This window comes from Manis javanica, chromosome 5, assembly GCF_040802235.1.
Source record: "Manis javanica isolate MJ-LG chromosome 5, MJ_LKY, whole genome shotgun sequence".
NCBI classification, from domain to species: Eukaryota; Metazoa; Chordata; class Mammalia; order Pholidota; family Manidae; genus Manis; species Manis javanica.
In genome coordinates, this window is record NC_133160.1 from 68,876,867 (window position 1) to 68,890,664 (window position 13,798).

Genomic DNA, 13,798 nt, shown 5'->3' on the forward strand with positions numbered 1-13,798 from the left:
TAAGCCACACATTATCAATATCTAAAATTTGGCTAAGAAGACTCCCCAAGATGGAACCTTTAAAAGTAAAGACTTATTTCTACAGCTAATATCATCCCATCGATATCTCAAAATGAAACAAAACACATATAATGTTTTTAAATAACTTAGGGCATGGAAAACAACATAATGGGGGAATAAACAATTCCTCCTGAGAAACTGTTGGATGCTGTCAAGCACCTCATCAGCCAGCTGGATCTACTCGAATGCTCAGAAGCAAAAGAAAAATTACTCTGGCCATCAACGCACTAGAACACCTAACTCAAAGAATAGATTCCAAAGAAACTCACTTGGGGGACACAGATGCTCACTTGGGGGCATTTACTCTTACATTACGCTCAGTTCTAACAAGCCGTGTTATTTGGCTTCTCAGGCCACAGTGGATTAGAAACAACGCATTAAGGAAAGACAGGGTTCTGGGAGAAGAGAGTGTGCTGGCAACAATCAGGAAAACAGCTGGCCAGCTTGCAGCAAGAGAACAGAGCAACAGTTCAGCAGTGTGACTGTCCAGGGCATTCAGCACAGAGGTCCCAGATCACAACACACCACAGAACAATAATGGATGTGCTGAATGTTGACCCTGAGTCATCAAGGAAAAGATACAGGCCAGTACATGAGAATTCACAGAAGTGTTTAATACATTTAGGATATATTCACATCAAAATAATACAAAATTAGAAATCTTGGTACTTCAGAAGAGCTGATTTCCTTTATGTCTAAAATAAATATATATGAACTACTTCATTGGCCCCAAATAGCAGAGTTTTTATATTACTAATTATTTAAATACAGAAGATTTATAATAAGAACTTAATATCACTGTCTTTTCTTTTTCTTATGCTCATACTCAACAAAGTATAATTTCAAGCCATCAATTTATTTAGCATTTCTTAATTTCAAGAATATTCTACCATGAAAAGAAAATTAAAGAGACAGAGATTGTGCTTCTGTAACTCAATGCCTAACAATGGAAAATTGTGAACATTTCATTCTAAACACACACACACACACACACTCTCCACAGCAATGACATGAAAAAGGGAGTAAGCCTTTCATGTCAGTTTTACAAAAGGAAAGGCAGTGAATCAGCTATGATTTACTAGCTAATGAAATAATTAGGCAAGAGTGAGGGGACAGGGGCATTTCTGACGTGGAGCCTTGGAGGACAGTGAGTGAGGCAAGAGGCAGAGGTGCTTAGGAATCAGTCCATCTGGATGTGAGAGGGAGTGCCTGTCCTCCTGTCTCCCTGTCCCCGACGTCCTGCCTGGATTCCACGCTGCCAACTCCCCCTGGCGTTGGACTCCCCGTGCCTCATCCTGACCACTAGGGTGGGACACAGACTTGGCTCTCATCCTGTATCTGTGACTCTACCTGCTGGTAAAATCCTTTTATAAATTCTACCACGGACACTAGCACCACACACCCTTCTTCTGAGAACTAGCCTTTATCTCCCTGCATTAGTCTCCTCGGGCTGCCGTAACAATTCACCACCAACAGTGTGGCTTAATACAACAGAAATTTATTCTCTCATAGTTCTGGAAACAAGAGGTCAGAAACCAAGGCATCAGCCAGGCTGTGAGCTCTGTGATGGCTCCAGGGGAGGTTTCCTCCTGGCCTCTGTCAGCTGCCAGTGACCCCAGGCATTCCTTGGCTTGTGGCAGCATCACTCCAGCCTCGCCTCCATCTCACTTGGCCTTGTCTGTGTGTCTGCATGCCTCTCCTCTTATACATACAGTCACTGAATTTAGGGCCCATCCTAAATCCAGTATGATTCATTTCAAGGTCCTTAACTAATGACATCTGCAAAGACCCTATTTCCAAATGAGGCCACATTCTGAGATGCTAGGTGGACAAAGTGAAGAAAGATACTATTCATCCCACTACCCCGTCCACATCCCACTACAAATCAGCCACATTTCATAGTATTATTCCATAACTCCAGCAAAGCATATCATTCCAATGATAGACATCTGTGGAAACAGATGCATTACTTGGAAGCTAATGAAGCTTAAGCTTACAGCCCCATACTCACAATGACCCCAGCCAAGGCCCTGGGCCTAGTTTTGTATTTTTAATATCATTCTGTTTTTCTTATGAAGATCCCCAGAATTGTATTAGTTCAGGCCCCACTAAACCTAAAATGCAGTAGTTTCCCTCCTGACAAAACGAGAATGTCACACAGTTTTCTTTTATGCCTCCCTTTTTCCTGCTTCAGATGCTGCATTAAGGATGTGATTATTATAGTAACAGTGGCCATCTTTCTATCATGAGTGGAAAGCTGAAGAATTTTAGACATTCTGCCCCTTGACATGATTAGTACTGAACCAGCCCTGGAGCCCTCCCCCTCCAGATTTCTTGTTATGTGAGAAAAATACACAATAAGGGGTTGTTTATGATTTCTCCATCATACAGCAAAAAGTACTTGACCTATAGGCTGGGCCACCTGCCCTGGATTTTTGGGCTTCAGACGCAGAGAGATTCGACAGTGTCCTTCTGTTGGCTGAAATCACAGGCTATAAAATTCTGGAGTGTTTGCAGAACCCAAGAATGGACTAACAGTTACCAAAGGGGAAGGGACTGGGGAGGATGGGTGGGAAGGGAGGGATAAGGGAGAAAAAGTGGCATTACAATTAGTGCACATAATGTAGGGGGAGGGGGGACATGGGAAAAGCAGTAGATACAGAGAGGACAAGTAATTATTCTGTAGCATCTTACTACACTGATGGACAGTGACTGTAATGGGCTATGTGGGGGGAACTTAATAATAGGGCGAGTCTAGTAATCATAATGTTGTTCAAGTAATTGTACATTAATGATATCAAAATAAAAAAATTTAAAAATTTAAATTCTGGAGTGTTTGGCTACTTGAAGTCATGACACATGGATAAAACCACTCTAGAGAAAGACAAGAACAAACCTGACACATGGAGAGAAGCATGGCTGGTAGAAAGAGAATCCTGTGTGATTCCTGATAGTATGAGAGACACGGCCTTTCTCCAGTGATGGTTTTCCCATTATTTCATTGCTGATCCTCCCATTAAAATCCCCTCTTTTGTTCAAACCAGTTCAAGAGGGACTTCTTTCACTAGGGAGTTAAATGGACTAATTAATAAAGCTTCTTTTCTCTCTCCCAGATGTTAGCATTCCCTGTGTCTCTTTCTTCTCTTACCTCTCTTTCCCTTCTGCCAAGGAGCTGGAATCCAATCCTGCCACTCCGAATGCCCCTGGTGCCTCAGAGCAAGCTGTGCAGTCAGACGCAGCTGGGCTTACTTTGGGTTCTGTTACCAGCAATGACTTGCTGCCAAATTACCATCTCAAAGCCTCGTTCATATTATTTCAAAGAGAAGGGTCATGGCAATATCAATCTCATGTGGTTCTAAGAATTAAATAAGCTGGTATGGACATTTAATAGAACACTTGACACATAGTAAACACCTATGAAATATACTCATGATCGTCACACCGGCAAATATATCACTATAATTTCTGAACCACAGAACAAACATCCTCTGCTCATGCCAATCTCTGTTCTGCATTCTAAGCCTACATTTCTTATGTCTTTCTAAACCTTTCCACTAATATTTACCAATTTCATCTGGAACTAAACAGATTTACACTCATCTTTCTATCAGTCCTCTGCCACCGACACTGCAATTAACATGTGCAACCCAGTTAATGACACTGCTGTACTCTCAGTCACCCAGGCTTGGACCATGGGCTACTACTGGTTGTGTTAACTACCCTGTCACAGGTATGTATAATTTTTTCTAACTGAAACAAAAACAAAACCACAGAGATTAGAATTGCAGTTATTTGTGTTCTCTTGCATTTATTTAGCTAGGCAATAGTTTTTAAAGGAAATTGGAGACTGTAAGCTTGAATCTATTGTGCAAGGCACAGGTGGTGGTTTAAAAAACAAACAAGACAGCTTTCTCTGGTCATAAAGGACTTGTCTTCTCTGTGAAGAGATATGGCATGTGAGCAGACTACTTTATATTTATCACATTTTCCAGGCATTAGAAAAAAAGCAAGGTGTTTACAGATTTCAGAATTAAAGATCACTCCTATCCTAAGTACACTTCCCTTTAGAGAGTGTAACACTTGAGAGTCCTACACACTATAAACACAAAACAAATTTATAAACTAATACATGGATGCCCTGTCATGTGGGATCCAGCAGGCAGGGCTGATCCAGCCCAACCTGTGATTTTAAACACTGGCTCTCATGTCAAACCTCTTTCAGGTCCCACATAATCAATTCTTTAAATCTCTTGCTGTTTGTCCCCAAAAAGAGAGATGATTGCATCTGCATGACATGGGGTGGCATGAAGTCACCTGCTGCTGACTTCAGAAATTAGATGGCATCATTATGTGGGAAAGACCTGAGCAACAGAATCAGTTAGGTAAGAGAAAACCTGAAGTAAATGAATTAATTTGTCACGCCCTCCTTCTCAGCATGGATGCAACAGATTCCTGCACAATGAAGGATCTTTCCCTGAGTGCTGCTGAGCAGTCAATTTCTTTTCCACATGTTCAAGTGTGGTGTCTGGATATATTTCTACTTTAGTAAGTTAGCATGTTTACAATAGGTAGATATGGAAGCTAAGGAAGTTTACAATATTAAATATTTCAAATCTTTCTTAAATTTTAGTATATGTAAGTCTAGAAATAATAGGCATGACCTATGGTATTGATTGTTTATATTTTACCATATGGATTTAGATATTGCTTTAAAAAGTGGTAAAATCAGTGTAATATTGGTAGCACTTTATTGAAAGAAGCTAAAATACTTAAAACATTTTCTGTGGTGGTGTTATTTTTTTCATAAATATTCCTATCAAAATGGCTAAACATCATGTGTAAAATGCATGGCAATTTAGAATAAAATAGTGCTTTAAGAATCTTGACAGTTCTAGCTATGATAGCCTTGATAAAATTCTCCAAATTAAAATTACAAAACCTCCAAATTAAAATTACAAAAATAATCTCCAAATTAAAAAAACAAAAGTGTAAGAACTATGGTGGCTCAGGAAATGCTTTATAAACTGGCATCACTGCCAATATAGCACAATTATGAAAATAATCTTGATTGTAATAATATTACTGATTTTGTTGAAATGAAGACAAAAGAAAATTTTAAAAATAAATATACAATAATTTACTAACTATAATTTTATTCTATTACTTATCCTAACAAAGGAAGTTGGGAATGGGAGTGGGTGGGGAGTCTGCTTGGGGGAAGCTTGGACACCAGACACATAAAAAGGAAAGGCAGGCTGCGCAAGGCAGAGAGATCGTATGAACAGCAAAAATAACTGAGTTGTGATGAGCAAAGTTTGTGGGCTAGGAGTAGGGTAGGCGTCAAGAAATACTGTTAAGAAGCACTGGGTAGCTGAGCTGGGCTGGATAGAGACAGTGTAGTGGTCTGAACAGTAGGTAACCCCCAAAAGATATGTCTTTATCTTCACCCCCAGGACCTATGAACCTAACCTATGTGGGAAAAAAGGTCTTCACAAATGAAATTAAGTTGAAGATCTTGAGAGAAGATCATTTTGGATTATGTGGGTGGACTCTAAACCCATCGATGAGAATCCTTACAAGAAGAGCAAAGCGAAGGACATCTGAGACAGAGAAAAGGTACATGGAAGGGGAGGGAGCACTATGAAGACTGAGGCAGAAAGTGGAATTTTGCAGCCACAGGTCAAGAAATGTCAATGGCTCCCAGAAGGGGAAGAGGCAAAGAACAGGTTATCCACTAAAACCTACAAAGGGAGCATCACCTTATCTACACCTTGATTTTGGACTTCTGACCTCTAGAACTATGAAAGAACAATTTCTGTTCTTTTAAGCCATCGAGTTCGTGGTAGTTGGTTATGACATCCCTAGGACACTAATACAGAGGGCCTTGAGTTCCACACTGAGTCTAGGCTTGCTCTGATGGGCAATTGTTTTATTTTGCTGTTGAGGTGGTTTAAAGTTAAAAGATATAAGGTTGATAGGGAGTAGTGCAGGGATTAGAGGGCAGGAAACCTGGAGGTAAACAATTATAGTAATTCAAGAAAGAGGTCATAAAATGGGGTCAAATGTATACATGTCAAACTTTAAGACAACATAACTCTCATACAGATGAATAGTCAAAGCTTTACTGAACTATTAGTAAGGAAATCAGCAGGATGTAGAGGCTGCTTCTCTTGCTGGTTCACTATACTGAAAAATACAGACACATAACATATATGGAGTCTGTGAAAGAAATCTGGGATAAGATTGCTAAACTAGGACAAAAAAAGAGAATAGTTTATTTTCCTTCAGGGCCAGAAACTATAAATTTTTGATTACTTTCTTTACTGTGCTGAAACTATTTGCATTGCTCCCAGAAAAATAAAGACATATACCTTCTCAGTTTACTCTAAGTTAATATCTATGCTTACAAAGTTGTCAAACGGTCTCATGGATACCAGTAAACATCAAGTCAAGGAAAATTCCACTCTTCAGATGGATGACCTTTTAAGTGAGATTAATAGACGATGCTATATGGAAAGTCATGCACTTATCTATTTGCCTGGCCTCCACGTTTTGGATAATACTGTCTTAATAACTGAGACTCAAATTGAGTCAAGAATAGAGGGGAATTTGAAGACTGTATTTTAGAGCCCTTGCAAAGAAAGAATTTACAAGACTAAAAGTCATCTCCCTGTTAAGGAGAATTAAATACATTAATATATGCTGAGAACTCTTGGAGGAATACCTTCTCCAATGTTCCATCATTACATCATATTATCCTGATATAATTTGCTTCAACAATCTTCTAGGAGGATATACTTTTAATAAAATACATTTACATTCTTGTATTCAATACTATCTGAGTAGTTACTGTGTATATATTTACATAATACTTCCTTCAAGGTCTTTATCATATTGCTAAGGTTGAAAGGCATTAAAGGTTTAACACATGAGATAAAAAAAGAATAAAATATATGCACAATAAATGTTAACTATATTTAATCAAGTGTCAAAATACAGGATTCCCTCCTTATCTGGATTTTACATGTACAGTTTCTTGGAGAATTTTCATGTATTGGGGGAAGTTAATGAGACATGATTACAAAGCTAACAAGATACTAGATTTCATAGATGACCAAAAAGAAGAATCCTATTTTGCTTGAGTAGAACATAGTAAAAACAGAATTCAGGCTTGATGAATTACATTCACATAATTTGTCCTCAAAATAGACTTAGTGACAAGATGAACTTTCTTAGAAATACACAAGCAGAAGTTTTTGTTGGCAGCTGATACAATCACAATTTTTTTGTTAAATAAAATAATCCAACAATTTTAAAAGATGTAAATGTGCTAGCAGCTTCTATTTTAGTGATTACGTAAAAGAGAATTTTATGTCAACTTACACAATTAAGTTTTGATTTTAACTTTAGAATTTGTCCAGTATTATACATATGTTGTGACAAACATAAGAAACTTGTTTTCAGGATGCTACTTCTGACCCATGAATTTAATGAATGTGCTTAAATTTAGTTCCCACAATGCCTGGCTCACAACTATTATAGCACTTATTGTATTGTATTATAATTTTTCCTACAGTCCCCCACAATGGAATATTACCTCCTAAAAGGCAGGACCCATGTTGTTTTCATCACAAAATTCATAGACAATATCTAGATTCTCAACTAATAAATGTTAAATTGTAAAGGAATGTATACATAAATAAATGAATATTTGGGGGGCATTTTGTCATAGAATGAGGTTAAAGTACATTTGCCAATATATACATACAATGATACCTCTAAAGATTAATTACCTCACTTTACCCCATAACTATACAAAAGTGCATTAGAAAACATCATTAGGAATTTATAATTCAAAGCATTAAAGTATTTATACAGATATATAGAGAGAGATTGAGGGAAGCCAGAATATGTGACTCCAAAATATGCCATGTTGGCATACTGATTCTTTGGAACTGAAGGCATTTAAGAAACAGCAGTTGCAAGGACACTCTGACCCTCCTCTGTTTCCATTGTGTCTTTGCATTTTCCCCTATTAAAGACTTGATATGCGTCAAACAATCACCATAGTTCCAAGGCACATGAGATGGTAATATTCCTTCTGCCCTTAAAGAGTAGCCATGAAAGGACTGCTGTTTAGGGCTAACTAAAATATTTAAGCAATAGCCAATAGTTAGGGTGAGTAAATCAAATTGAAGGTATAGAGTTCAGGGAAAAATAAGGAATTTGGGGAGTCTATAGATTCATTAGGTACATAGTAGAGATCAAATAAGAACTATAAATCCATTGGGATACGCAGGAGGGCCAGAATCAGGAAATCTGGCTAGGGGAAACATATATGGTCATTGCCATTTTATAAGAAGGCTGCCCTGTTCAATGAAACTTGCTTAGAATTTGGGGAATGTTAGTTAGCATTAATGCTTCATAAGCAGGAAAAAGAGCAGTGTACTCTGTGACAATTCATGGATACACAGATATAGAGGGCACTGTAAGAGAAACATTAAATGAAATCTAGGATTGAAGGGGAATGCTAATTGCCATTTCTGATTCAAGAACACCAAAGCAGAGCTCTAAGGAATTAGAATAAATTTTTTAAAGTAATTCTTTTGATTAGCTACCTATTATTAGCCAACATCCCAGAAATATCCACCAGAAGGCACTCACACAAGTACTACAAAGCTTAAGTGTCAGCCACACTTAACACTCACCTGAGCTACATCTGTTACCTGTGCAGAAGCTTGTGTCTCGAATTCTTCGTTTCCTTTTACAAATCAATTCTATTTAATTCTGAAATTAAAGATGGTATAACACAATATAAACCTTAATCAGGAAAGGTGTGTTATTTAATCAGGAAAGATTCAAATCCCTTAAGAGGATCAGCATATAATAGAAATGCTTCAGTAAGGGACTTCTTTTTTTTTTATTATTATTAAGGTATCGTTGATAGACACTCTTATGAAGGTTTCACAAGAAAAACAATGTGGTTATTACATTCACCCTTATTATTGAGTCCTCCCACCACACCGCATTGCAGTCAGTGTCCATCAGTGTAGTGAGAAACTTCTTACGATAAGGTGAAGGCAACTCAAAGAGTTTAAAGGACACGACACAAATTTAAGGAAACATGGTTCTGCTGACCACATGGCAAATATACAGTATTTTGAACATGATGTTCCCTGTACACAGAATGCAGTTCTTTACACACTCGCCCCTTTGTGCAATTGATTTGTCTCACTTGTCCTTAAAATTCCAGCTCCAGTGCCTTTTTTTCCCCCAGGGAAGCCTTGCCTCATTCCAAGTAAGTTTCCTTAATTCTACACTCTCCTACAATCTTGCCTTTTCCCTTTATGTCACTTAGTTCAACTTTTAGCTATAAAATCCTTTATAAAATTATTTATTAATATCTTCCTCCTCCACAAGACTGTAGAGATTATGTCTCTCTTTACTCACCATTTTAACTCTACCATCTAGAATGCAGCTTTTTACAAGCTTGGAATTCAAAAATATTTCCTGAGTATATGAGTGAATGAAAGAATAAATGAATGAGTGAATGAATGCATGCCATTCCCAACAGAAGCAACAACTATACTTTTAACTCCAAGTTAAAAAAATAGAATATAATGCAGTTGTCATAAAGATTGAACAGAGAGAAAATAGCAGAGAAAAAAAAGCCGTAAGAAAATGAAAGAGAATCAAATAGACTACTACTGAAATTTCCTCTCAGAAAAAAAAAGAATCAATAAAAATTGGTGACCTCCTTCATGCAATATGTCCTCTAAACCAGTTACTGAAATCAGCCCATATAACAAAGTGAGACAGTAATTCGCCCGTGCTAACAGGGATGCTCTTAAGGGTGGTTTTAGTCATGTCATCAGTATGCCCAGTAGTGGCATCCCTCTGGAGCTTCCAGAGCTGGGGAAAAACTCAGTGAAAATGGTTAAAGAGCCAGGAAACACACAACCATGGTTAAAGCCTAACGGAATCAGGATTATTCCACCCCCACGAAAAGCTGGCAGATTAAATCATGGAGTGGTGCACACAGTGAGCAGCTAGGTACACTCCCCAGGAGCAACAGGTGAGCAGGGACTGGAGCTCAGCATGGGAAAGGCCGCTGGCCACCTCAGCTCCCAACACACACACCTCACCCACTGCCCACGCCTCAGGCGGCCTCCTGCCTCTCAGGGCTAGGCTTCCTCTGCTGCTTTACTCAGGGCTTTCATTAGAAGTCCTACTTGTGAAAATTTTCTCTGACTACAGAAGTTTGACAAAAACTGTCTCGTGACGCTACTCTCATTCTCAGCAGCAGATTTGTATCTTTTGTTTCTGAAATCTTTTCAAAGCATTTGATTAAGACAGGCAGCCTCAAAGACAGGGTCTCAGATTTCTTTATTATCTTAAATCCAAAAGAAAATGTATTGTGTAGATGAGACACATATAGACTTGCCCTAATGTTGGGATATACACTTAAGAAGACATGATTTTTAAGGGGATTGATGCCAGGTAACGTTGAAAAAATATGAATTTGTTTTCCTATCTTTTTAAGCTCTCCATAAGTTGCAGTCCTGATTAGAGACAGGTGAGTTAAGATGGAGAGGATGAGGTTGCAACATTCCTTACAAACATAAGATACCATGTCCTTGAAATTACACAAGGTCATCAGTGTTTACTGAGCTGCATATGATAACCAACTTATTATATGAACTTTCTCTCCTATCCCTGGGCTTCTTTTCCCCAGGGAAACACTGGCTGATACTGGCAAGTAAAAAAATAACAGCAGAAAAGCTCAAAGGGAATGAGGATGAGTGGTATTCAGAATATCCTATCTGACTTCAGTATGTGTAGCCACTGATAGGGCTGTAGGATATTTTCAAGCAGAATGATTATTTTTCTTTACTGATTCACCACCCCAGACCATCATTAAGAACCAGTGATTTGGGACTTTATTCACATAGTCTACAGAACAGTGCTTAATAGACTTCATTAAATTCAAGGTGTTACATGAATTCTTTTTCCTTTTACATAATACTGCCAATCTGATACTCAGTCAGATACAGACTTATTATTAATTTAAGATTTGTTATAAATCTTAAAGCCTAGTACAACATTTTATGCAAAGTCCAGAAACTTATATTATGAATATTCAAGTAAATTTATTTTAACATCAATGAAGGAATAAACAACATATAAAGCTAGCAGGGAATCAAAACTCTTTACTTTTTTTTAATTAATTAATTTATTTTTTATTGATCAAATGGTTGTTAACAACAACTTTTATCTAGGAAATTTTTTAATGAAGCCCTTACCAGAGTCACAATTCTTTACAAAGAGAAGCTAGAGGCATGTTCTTAAAATTCTATGATTATATTCTGAATTTTAGTTCTGTGTTTGTGTATGCATATGCATACGTGTGTTAAGTTAAGGGGATAGGTTTTTTTTCCCCCACAGGAGTCAAATTAATGTTTGAAAATGTGTAAGATCTATCTGCACTTAAAAATTAGAACCAAAAGGAAAAATATAAAAAACATCAATTAAGAGGGGATCAATTAAAAACTGACTCACAACCTTAAGTGCATAGTTCAAATATTCTAATAAGCCACATAGTCCCTTTGTGTGATTTCATTTTTATCACACAGAACTTAACAAAAGTTAGGAGTATCAAACATCTACCATCACTCGAGTGAAAATAGACACCAATTTTCTTTTTAAAAATCCAAGCAACTTTGGACTCAGTGCTAACAGTTTTATTTCATGTGACCAATTTTGTAGCATCATTTCCTAGAACCAATGGATTTAAAACTGCCACAGTATTTCATCTTTTGGTCTGCATTTATAGAACAGATTGGGGGAAAAAAGGCCTATGTCAGAGTCCAAATAGAAAGAATTTATGCAATGCTTCCAAGTTTCTAATTGTATAAATATTCATGTTTCCATACTGCATGTAATAATTAAAGTAGTGTGTTCTACTTCAAGAAAACCCGTATTTCATATTCAATGTTACCCATAGTAACATGGACTAAAAGTGCATTTCTGTGCTGTTACACATGCTTTTCATTTAGTGTCTAAAAATGATAGAGCCTTGTGATAGGCAACCAAAAAAAGCAAGCTGACAGAAAAAGACCTTGCAAGTATAGTATCTTTTTTAATAAATGTTTTTATCAAATAGATTAAACTTCAAATTTAACCAGGTCAGGGCTGCCTCCTGAAAGCTGCATAGGCAACTTTCACCCAAATTTGTGACAAAGTGTTCCCTATCCACAAGACAGAGGAATAAATGTATAAGAAACACAATTGTCCGGGAGTCTAAAGGAAATGTACTTCCCTATTGTGAAAGGTCTTCAAAGAATCTTATAAATAAATGGGTGTGAATCTCTAATATCTCATTGGCCCTCCATGGTTTTCCTCATCCTTGTTATCCTCTTCCCACTTTGCTCCCTCTGCATCCACAGTCAAATTAGGTAAGTGAGAGGTGATCAAATCACCTAGTGCTTCCTGATAAATGGAACTAAAACTGCAAAATTAGGGCAGTAACCTCAGAGAAATGGGGCTATTTTTCCACAATAGTTACCTCTTATTTGCCTCCACCAAATGCCAAAAAATGTGCTGGACATCTCATACATTGCCACTAGTTCTCCTGTCACTCATAACCTTGTGAGATACATAGCAGAGACAGCCGCAAAAGCCTCTGTCTGACTTCAAAGCCCATGTTCTCTCCACCATGCCAAATGTCCCAACCTTGGGGCCTTTCCTGGAGCTCCAAAGAGGTACAGGGTTCCAATGTTCCAGCTGAATTCGATGACTGAGTGAAACAGGTTTACATAGCCAAAAACAGAAGACCATTTCTTGTCTATTTAGAAGCATACCTCTTAAAGGTCAGTTGTACTCAACACAAATATGATACAATGATTTTACAGAACAGGATCCCATCCACACAAATAATAGAGCTAATTGAACTAAAGGATCAGATGGAAAAGATCGCCTATGATTGCAGTTATCTATGTAACAGAAAAGCAGAACTTTTCATCTCAGTATGTTTAAATGGATGTGCAAGCAGCCCCAGGTGACACCTTTGCCTGAACCTGGGATCTCCGGTGACCAGCCTAACATGGAGGAATGACACAATGTGAAAGGTGCCAGTGTTAATCCTACTGCACTTCACAATCAGGTCTGTCTTCAAGGTCAGGTCCACTTTTACTTTAACATAACCTTCGGTGGCTCTGTTAACAGCTCTGACTCTCCAGAGCACCGAGATTTCTCCCTGTGCCCTGGATGGACCATCGGACACTTGACCTAGCTTAACAGATTAAATACATGGTTCCTGGGCAGAACCCAGTTACTCTTATTTATTTCATTAACACTAGAATATTATTACAACTTTTACTAAAACAAATATTCACAGAAGAAATTAATGCAAATGACACCCTACAGTTTTGATTAATAATAAAATAAGGAAAACAACTATGCTTTAATATCACTCTTACCATGTAGATTTGTGAATTATAGCAAATTGGCCTGATACAATTATTAAACCTTATTAATAAAATTCCCCAAGGACAAGGCCTTGATATTATATTATAATAATAATAATAATACATAAAATAATCCTACAAATGAGGTTAATCTTGGTTTATTCCATTGTACTTTTTCAAATCATTTACGGTGCTTAATAGGGATACTAGTATGTTCTGAGGACACTCATTATTACCAGATAAACACACATTGCGAGATATTTGGAGCTGAC

General features: G+C 37.5%; 1 long non-coding RNA gene across 2 annotated transcripts in view; it reads right to left on the minus strand.

Moving 5' to 3' along the window:
• The window catches only part of LOC108393435 (uncharacterized), a 395,153-nt gene that overhangs the window by 60,307 nt on the left and 321,048 nt on the right, over positions 1 to 13,798 (minus strand). The window lies entirely within an intron of this gene.